This window comes from Eumetopias jubatus, unplaced genomic scaffold, assembly GCF_037043125.1.
Source record: "Eumetopias jubatus isolate StellerSeaLion01/CBP00866 unplaced genomic scaffold, mEumJub1_p1.0 scaffold_4, whole genome shotgun sequence".
Lineage (NCBI taxonomy): Eukaryota > Metazoa > Chordata > Mammalia > Carnivora > Otariidae > Eumetopias > Eumetopias jubatus.
The window spans coordinates 3,779,786-3,789,287 of record NW_028274810.1 but is presented as its reverse complement, the minus strand read 5'-3'; positions in this window follow the sequence as shown (position 1 = coordinate 3,789,287).

Here is a 9,502-nt window from a genome sequence, read left to right as displayed (position 1 = left end):
TTGATGTTGCAGTTCCCCCAATTTCATAGGCAGCTGGAACTCGCACCCTAGGATGTATTGCTGTCCATTCTGCAGGAAAACCGAATTTTTTCTAGCTTTGCAGAACAGAGATAAATATTGTTTGTCTCATTTGAAACTGGTGCACTGGGTGATTCTGAAACTCAAAGGGCAGCCGCACAGCCTTGCCACACTTTGCTCCTGACCTGCCTCATCGCTAGCACCTGCATAGACCCCAGGGCCGCAATTCCCCAGACCTGAGCTCCGTGGGGTCTTTGGGAAGCTGAAGGCCTGTTGTGCTCCGGTGGTGGCTCTTTCCATTTCTCCGCCTTCACCCAAAGGAGAATCTGCCTGCTCTTCCCCAAGAGGCCTACGGGACGGTGTGTTGTTTGGTTTCCCGTGTCTAACACTGGACTCCAGGAAGGCAGGGATCGTGGTGTCTCCTCCCGGAGAACAGGGTCTGATACTCACCAGTAAGCACTGTTAAGATTTGTTAAATACATTGTTGTTTAGCTTCTAGTCCCACAAAGAACACTGAGAATGGAAATAATGAAGTTTTTCAAAGCAGAAAGTTCTTTGTAGCCTTTATTCGGATTGACTGCTCAGCCTCCCGTGCAGCGGGCAACCTGAAAGGCCTACGGAGCACCCTCGGCGCTTGAGCTCCCCACGCCCAGCTCAGTGGAGTTGGGTACTCACTCATTGAGGCAGGCGAGGTAGATCCCTAGGGCAGGAAAGGAAACATGGGGGGGGGAGTGGGCGGGAACGGGGGTTGGAAAAGGGCAATGAGACCTCCTAGGAGGCTTGTGCGGGGGTGGGGGGGGTGGGGAGGAAACAAGCCGGATCCAGAATGCCGAGAATTGTTTTTGTTATATAACAGAAGGGGGGAGAAGGGTCAGAGCCGGTGTGGGAGAAAAAGCAGAAGGGAGAAAGAAGCAGAGGGCGGGGAGGGAGGAAGAGACAGGAGGGGATGAAAGAATTTCTACTTCCATCCCTCCCTCACTTGCCCTCTCCCTCTCCCTTCTAATCCCTACAGCTGAAGAATCCTGATGTACTGTCTGAGAAGAAAGACCGAACTAATGTATGCTCCAGAGGACAAGCTCTTGGTTGTAAAGATGGTTCATTCAGCCCCTGGCGGGGGATGAATGAAATAGATATATGGGATTAAGAATACACCTATTGTGATTAGCAATGAGTAATGTATAGAATTTATAGAATTTTGAATCATTATATTGCACACCCCAAACTAATGTGACACTGATTAATTATACTTCAATTTAAAATAAATGGTTTTGGGGGCACCTGGGTGGCTCAGACTTTTAAGCATCTGTCTTCAGCTCAGATCATGATCCCGGGGTCCTGGGATCGAGCCCCGTGTCAGGCTCCCTTTTCCACGGGAAGCCTGCTTCTCCCTCTCCCACTCCCCCTGTGTTCCCTCTCTCACTATGTCTCTCTCTGTCAAATAAATAAAATCTTAAAAAAAAAATAAATGGTTTTGCCCTTGTATGGCTTTGGATAAATATACTTCAATTATCTCATTCTTTGTTCTATAAAATGGGACTAAGAGCATTCTACTTCATTCTGTTGTCAGATGTGCTTGGATTTAGGAAATACCGGATCATTCATGTTAAAAGCAGTAGAATCATGAATATTGTCATTATCCTCTGAATCTTTTGACAACCACTATCCTTATTTATTTCACCTTAAGTTTTGCTTTTTCTAGAAATTCCTGTAAATGGGATCACAGAGTATGTATGCTTATGTCTACTTATTTCTCTCTGCATAATGTCTTTGAATTTTATCCATGTTATTTAGTATATCAGATTTTCATTCCTTTTTATTGCTGAGTAGGATTCCATCACATAGAGATTTCACAATTTCTTTACCATTCTCCTGATAATGGATATTTGGGTTGTTTACAATTTGAACTGTTGTGAATAAATCTAAGAGCATTCTTATTATAAGTGTTTTCATAGACACATTCTTTTTTAATTTCTCTTGGATAAACACCTAAGAGAGGGCTTGATGGAATCAACGAGGGAGAGGTGTATATTTAATTTTAGAGGAAACTGCCGAAATGTTTCCCAAAGTGGTCGTACCATTTTACGGTCATGCCGACAATGTATGAGTGCTCTGGTTGTTGACAAAAATTCTCTCCTTGACCAAACTCTTTGAGACTCCTCTAAACTCTCTTCTCAAGGAGAAGATTTTCTTCTGAAATCAAGGCCCTGATTTTCAGACAGAGTTTGTCTTTGTGCTGTCCAATTTTAGCAAGAATCCTGCCAAGTCCTTTTAACCAGAATTTCCCCTCCGATGATATCTGGTCAGGTTCCTCATTCTCCACCATCGCCGGGGTGGTACCTGATCGTTTTGGCAGGCCTTCAGCAAGAGCCCCTTGGGTTGATTTAGCCAGAATCTTCTCTCTTACCCCTGATGTTTCCCCTTAGTAAATTTTCCTTCACTAAACCTCTCTCTGTTCCTGTTCCAGGCTATACCTTCCCACTATCCCTTGTTGGACTTGGAGTTGAGCCTAGGCTAGCCTAAAAGAAAAACCCCATTGTAGTAGTAGTCCTCCTGAATAAAGCCTGCCTTACTGTTTAACAAATGTCGTGAATGATTTTTTAACATTATTCCACATCTTTACCAAGATTTGGTGTTTTCAGACTTCTAATTTTATTTATTCTGAGTGTAATGATATCTCAGTGTGGTTTTAATTTCCATTTTCTTGACAACTAATGATACTGAGCACTCTTATGTGTGTATTGACTATTATATCTTTGTTTCTAAAGTGTCTGTGCAAGTCTTTTACCCATATTTTAAAAGATGCATGCTTGGGCGCCTGGGTGGCTCAGATGGTTAAGCGTCTGCTTTCGGCTCAGGTCATGATCCCAGGGTCCTGGGATCGAGCCCCACATCGGGCTCCTTGTTAAGCAGGGAGTCTGCTTCTCCCTCTCCCTCTGCCTTTCCCCCTGCTTCTTCTCTCTCTGTCTCTCCCGCAAATGAATAAATAAAAATCTTTAAAAAAAATAAAAAATAAATAAATAAAAAGATGCATGCTTGATTTTTATAAAAACAAACTTTAGGAGCTCGCAATACATTCTGGAAACAGGTATTTTATCAGATATATTTAGCATCAGTCTATGGCTTGCTTTTTTCCTTTCGTAATGGTGTCTTTTTGAGTAGATTTTTTTTAAATGCTGATAAAGTCTAATTTACTATTCCTTTCTCTTATAATGATTTTTTTTCTGTGCCCTGTGCTAGGAATATTTGCCTACCCAGTTCACAAAGATATTTTCATATGTTTTTTCTAAAAACTTTAATGTTTTGATCCATGAGTCATAAAAAATTAACTTTTGTGAGACAGGAATAGGGTTTACTTCAGCACCACTGGTTTCAATGACATTCCTTTACCCATTGAATTGGTTTAAGTCTTTATTGAAAACCAACCAACCACAGGGCACCTGGGTGGCTCAGGTGTTAAGCGTCTGCTTTCAGCTCGGTTCATGATCCCAGCGTCCGGGGATCAAGCTCCGCATCGGGCTCCCTGCTCAGTGGGAAGCCTGCTTCTCCCTCTCTCACTGCCCTTGCTTGTGTTCCTGCTCTCCTTGTGTCTCTGTCAAATAAATAAAAAAAAAAGAAAAGAAAACCAACTGACCATATAGGTGTGAATCTATTTCAGGCCTCTCAACTCAGTTCAGTTTATCTATACTATTTATTTTCCTTATGCTATTGCCCACTGTTTTGCTTAGGAGAGCTTACAGTAAGTCTTAAAGTTAGATAGTATAAGTTTGCCAGCTTTTTTTTTTTTTTTTTTTAAAGAGAGAGAATGAACGAGGAGGGGAAAAAGGAGAGAGAGAATCTTAAGCGGACTCCATGTCCAGGGTGAAATCCAATCTCACAACCCTGAGATCAGGACCTGAGCCAAAATCAAGAGTCAGACGCTTAACTGACTGAACCACCCAGGCACCCCTGAGTTTGCCAGCTTTGTATTTTTTTTTTTTGCACAGCTCAATAAATTTTGAAATATGCATATACTTATGTAATCACCACACAGATCAAAGTATGCTGTCACTTTGCCACTCTCACTTTAGTATTGTATCCATATCCTTACCTGTACTGGTTGATCATGTGGCTAAAGATATTTTGTACCCTCTGAAGAGAATAAATCTTCAGTTGTCTGCAAAGATAATGGAGAGGCACAATGTCTACAATACGTAGCATTTCCTCTGGATTTTTTTCTTGAAGTAAAATTAGTTCACTTTCAAGGCCTTTTAATTATTTCTGATCATGAAAAATAATGTGTTATTTAAATTTTCTGCTTAATTCTAGGGAGAGTCTTATGGAGAGCCCCATTTGCTACACTGACTTGTCAAACATAAGGTTGCAGATTGGCAACTCCAGGAGAGTGGATTTTTTTCTTTTTTTTGGGATATGAAGGAAGATCGGAGCGAGGTTTAGATACAGTAGGAGGAAGAATAAGCTGGAACCAGTAAACTGATTTTAGGGTTTGGCCATGGATATCAGATTTTGGATAAAAGGAGGCTGGATGGTTATATATGACAGGAAAAATTTTAATGGAAATATCAGATATTTAAAGGCTATCTTATGACACTTTATCATTAGTTCTTCTTTTCTGTGTAAAAATAGCAAAAGGTGGACTTGATGTACTTATTATATATTTTTTGAATGCATATTTAAGTAAGTTCCACAAACAATGCACTGCAAGTTAAGACAGGCCTAACCCAGGGGTCAAACCTACCTGGCTGAAGTGCCCCGAGGTGTGTGACACACTCAACTGTAGTTGCTGTGGTGTCACCTGTTGGGATGGGGCCCCCAAATGTGGGGCCTGCCTGGTGGGGTGGGGGAGCGGTGGCACCAGTGGTGAAAGCACTCACCTGAGGCAGGACAAAGGAGATAGAAGTTTATTGAATACACTGCAAGGAAGTATCGGGCAGGTCAGCAAAGCAGAGACCACCTGCAACCAGGCAGTGGGTGGGGGCTGCATTTAAAGGAGGAAGGTGAGGAGGTATGGCGACTATGGTATTTTCCCTTTTTTTGGTAACCATGTCTGGTTGTGAATAGCCCATTGGTTAGCTAGGGCCTACAGATATTTTGAGGCGGGTCACCTGGTATTCAGCCAGGGGATTGCTGTGGGCCCTTTCTACATTCTGTCACTCAAGCCTGTTACGGCCTCTACAGTTGCTTTCTCTAGTTTCCCCCACACCTGAAAGTCCTCATTCAAAACCTATCAGAAACCACTTCCTTTGCTAAAAGATTTTAAAGTACTTTTACTTCAAATAAGTGCATTAAAAATAAACTTACCAAGGGCGCCTGGGTGGCTCAGTTGGTTGTGTCTGCCTTTGGCTCAGGTCATGATCTCCTGGGATCCAGCCCTCAAGTCAAGTCGGGGGCTCCCTGCTCGGCTGGGAGTCTGCTTCTCCTTCTCCCTCTGACCCTCCCCCCAACTCATGCTCTCTCTCTCTCCCAAATAAATAAATAAAATCCTTAAGATTAAAAAAAAATAAACTTACCAGTTGCATCCTTGGAATCCACAGAAAGCCCAGGGAGAGATGTTCAAGTGCCAAAAGGCACAGGGGCTGCTTACTCACTGGTAGATGATGTGGAAAACAAAGGCAGAAGAAAAATTATTAAATTTCCTTACTCCGGGGGCGCCTGGGTGGCTCAGTCGTTAAGCATATGTCTTTGGCTCAGGTCATGATCTCAGGGTCCTGGGACATGATCCCAGAGTCCTGGGATCGATCCCCACACCAGGCTCCCTGCTCAGCCTGCTTCTCCCTCTCCCACTCCCCCTGCTTGTGTTCCTGCTCTCGCTGTCTCTCTCTCTCTGTCAAATAAATAAATAAAATCTTTTTAAAAAAATGTCCTTACTATCTACGGCCCATTGATCAGTCCTTGAAACAGGCAGAATGACGTTCCTCTAGAAACTCAGCTGCCTGGATGTTAATACTTTGCCGAGGGCACAAGGCAATCTAGCCCAATCCCCACGATCCTGTAAGTCTACTTTAACAAATAAAAATTCCTTTGGAAACTTCCTTTATCTCTACCCCACAAGATACATGTTGGCAATCATTGCCCAAGCATATGATCCACCCATATACACCTGAAGGGTCTCATGACTCGGGTTTTATTAGACAGTAATAAATGACCTTTTCCCAACAATAGCTAGCCCCCTCAAGATCCTGGAAACCTTGCTTCCAAAATTCCTCAGAGACCTCCACCATCCCTAATCCCCTCGCAACTTGAGAGTATATAGTCAACCACTCCTCATGACCCCGGGGCAGCTCTTTCTGCCCACCCGTCCTGTCCCCTGCTTTAATAAAACCACTTTTTTGCACCAAAGACATCTCAAGAATTCTTTCTTGGCCCTCGGCTTCGAACCCTAACGTCTTTCCTCTATCAGTAGCCAGGCCGAGGCTTTGGCTCCCACTGAAGACGGGAACTCGACTCACCTTCACCAACGTCAGGACCCCGATTTCCTCTTCATGCGGTTTTCAGATGAGGAAAATCGCACGGAGTTGTTCCCTTCCCTTGGCTCTATTTCCACCTCTCCCTCTCTGTCTCTTCCAGAGCGTTCTGGGAACCTAATACTGGGCAGGACCGAGAGGGGAGGCTGCCCTTCTCCTCCCGGTCCCTCCCGCCTGGGCGTCCTGGCAGCTCGGTCGGGCCGGGACGTTAGGGCCCGCGGGGGCGGGCTGCGGGGCCGCGAGGGCAGCGGGGGCGGGGGGGCCGCGAGTTCGCCGCCCGCGTCCGCGCGCATCGCGCACCTGCGCGTCGCCGGCCCCGACGCACTGAATCGACGCCGCCCGGAGCTGGTCCGCTGGCCGCACGCAGGGGCGCAGGGCTCGCACCGGCCAGAGGGGCCGCGCTGAGGGGGCCCGGCGCTGCCCCTGCCCCTGGAGGCCGGGCGCGGAAGAGGCTATTTGACGCGCAGAGCGCAGGGAGAGTGTCCACGGCGGCCCAGGCCGGGTCCCGAGGTGAAAGGTCCCAAAGCTTGAAGCGTTAGCGGAGCGGGGCTCGCGAGTGGAGTTCTTCTCGCCGCCTGTACCGGGGGAGTCGTTTGCCGAAAGCGGGCCGCAAGGAGAAGCGTGGCTCCAGGGCCGCGGCCAACGAAAGAAGACACACGAGTTTCCGACCGAGCGGCTGTGTGGCGGGAGCAAGGCCGGCGTCCAAGAGAACAGTTAGGGCCCGAGCGTGCAGAGCGGCGGCGGAGGTAGGGTGGAAGCGCAGGGCGGCGGGTCGTAGGGGGAAGACCCGGGGTCCGGTTCGGGGCCGCCGAACCTTCCCGAAAGCGGTCTCGGTCCGCGCCGCCTCGGCTGCTGCGTCCCCCGGAGTCCGCCGGGTGATGTTGGGGACCCCGGGTCTCACGGGCGCCTCTCCTCGGCAACCTCGCCCACTCTTTGCTGAGGAAAGGAGTTGGTGAAAACAGGCCTAAACAAACGATTTGACTCCAAGAGCCTTTTCCAGAGTCTCCTCCTGCTGCTCACCTCCAGAGCCAGCGATAGTCATGACCCTCCCCCGGTGCTGCTTTACCAAAAGTCTTGCTTAGGGGAATGTAAAATAAGCAGGGGTGATAATGCTTTTCTTGAACGTGCTGCTCTCACTTGGGGCTCATTCTTGTCCTTAATTTTACCAAGACCACCAAAGTCGAGGGCCTACTTCCACTTCCACAGAAAAGTCTGAGGCCCCTTCTCTAGCTTCCCTCATCATGTTCACGCTAATTCTTCCACACAAACCTTTCCTTTCCTTAGGCGGCTAATGCCTCCCCAATCACCAGGGTATCTGCTGAGCTCCACAGTTTCCCTCCTTCCTGGATCTTCATCTCTTGATACTCACTCCAGAGTGAGACGCTCAGTGGTCAGACCCAAGACCCAGCATGCTAATCAGTGACCTGTCGTCGCCTAAAATTCCAGACATCTGCCCGCAGAAAGATCAGAAGTAGCAATGGCTTTGGTTTCAAGTATTCAAAATGACCCACCATACTCACCTGTCCTTTCAAAGTCAGAGAGCTCTGAAAAAATCCCCTGGTTAGAGCCTGTTCTGCTCTGGAATTAACCTAAGGGGTATAGTTGCCCTTTTTCCTTTTTAGCGTTGCCTCCTGAGACCCACAACCCTGTAATAACCTGTCCTGCCAGTGCAATAGATAATCCAACAGAAGCACTGGACACGTAAAAGTGCAAGGAAAACCCTCCTTTGACCAGCAGTGGAACCCAGACCTCCCACAAGGAAGGCCAGAATTCTGCTACTGAACCACTGATGCTTGTTTCTCAACTGCTGGAGTAGGTCTAATCAGAACAAGTCTCTGGAAGGACTTTGAAAAAGCAATTCTAAAACAGCTTTACACAGCTCTTCTCTTTGGAAAACAGGTAGCACATAGAAAACACTTGCAGCAAAGACTTGCATAGGGGATTTATGTAAAGTAGCACTATAAAGTAATGACACTCAAATCAGAATACCTGATTTGAAAGAGCCTAATTGGGGGGGGGGGTAGCAGGAATCTCTTCCCAAGTAGATAGTAGACTTCTAGAAAAATATCAGAAAATGGGGCACCTGGTTGGCTCAGTTGGTAGAACATGCAACTCAATCTCAGTGTTGTGAGTTTGAGCCTCATGGTAGGTGTAGAGATTACTAAAAATCTTTTTTTTTTTTTTTGACAGAGACACAGCGAGAGAGGGAACACAAGCAGGGGGAGTGGGAGAAGGAGAAGCAGGCTTCCTGCCGAGCAGAGAGAGCAGAGAGCCGGATGCAGGACTTGATCCCAGGACCCCGAGATCATAACCTGAGCCAAAGGCAGATCCTTAATGACTGAGCCACACAGGCACCCGAGATTACTAAAAATCTTAAAAAAAAAAATTAGTTCAGACTCTTGTGTCTGGTCCTAAATCTAGTGTGGACCTATGGAAAGCTAATTTCCTCCCTGGCTGAAGCAAACTCTGCCCTTCCATTGCTTGGTGCCTCCCAAACCCTTTCCTCCCATTTTTTTCCCACCAGTTCTTTATGAAAGTTCAGGAGGCTGGCTCTTTGCGTATGCGCTGAGTTACTAATGGAAAATTGGGGTGATAATTGAGTTTCTCACCTCTGAAGCTTCTTTTCAGTGTCTAGAAAAGCCCAAGGAAAAAATAGTCCAGCTTTTAAACTGTGATGTCTTTAAACTGCTATCAGCTGTGATGATAGCAGAGACCTATACAGGATGGATAAAAAGTGAAAATTCCAAATTTCTTTCCTTCATCACACCATCTTGGCCACAGAAGGCAGTCAGGGAAAAACAATTTGACATGTCCTGTAGACACTAGAATATCACTTCTTCAACCAATTTAAAAGTGTCCTCCTGCCCTTTGTATGAGAGTCATATCTTCACTTACAGTGCCTTACAATTAGCCTGGTACAGACTTGTACTATTCTCTCTCTTTTTTTTAAGATTCTATTCATTTATTTGACAGAGAGGGAGAGAGAACACAAGCAGGGGGAGTGGGAGAGGGAGAAGCAGGCT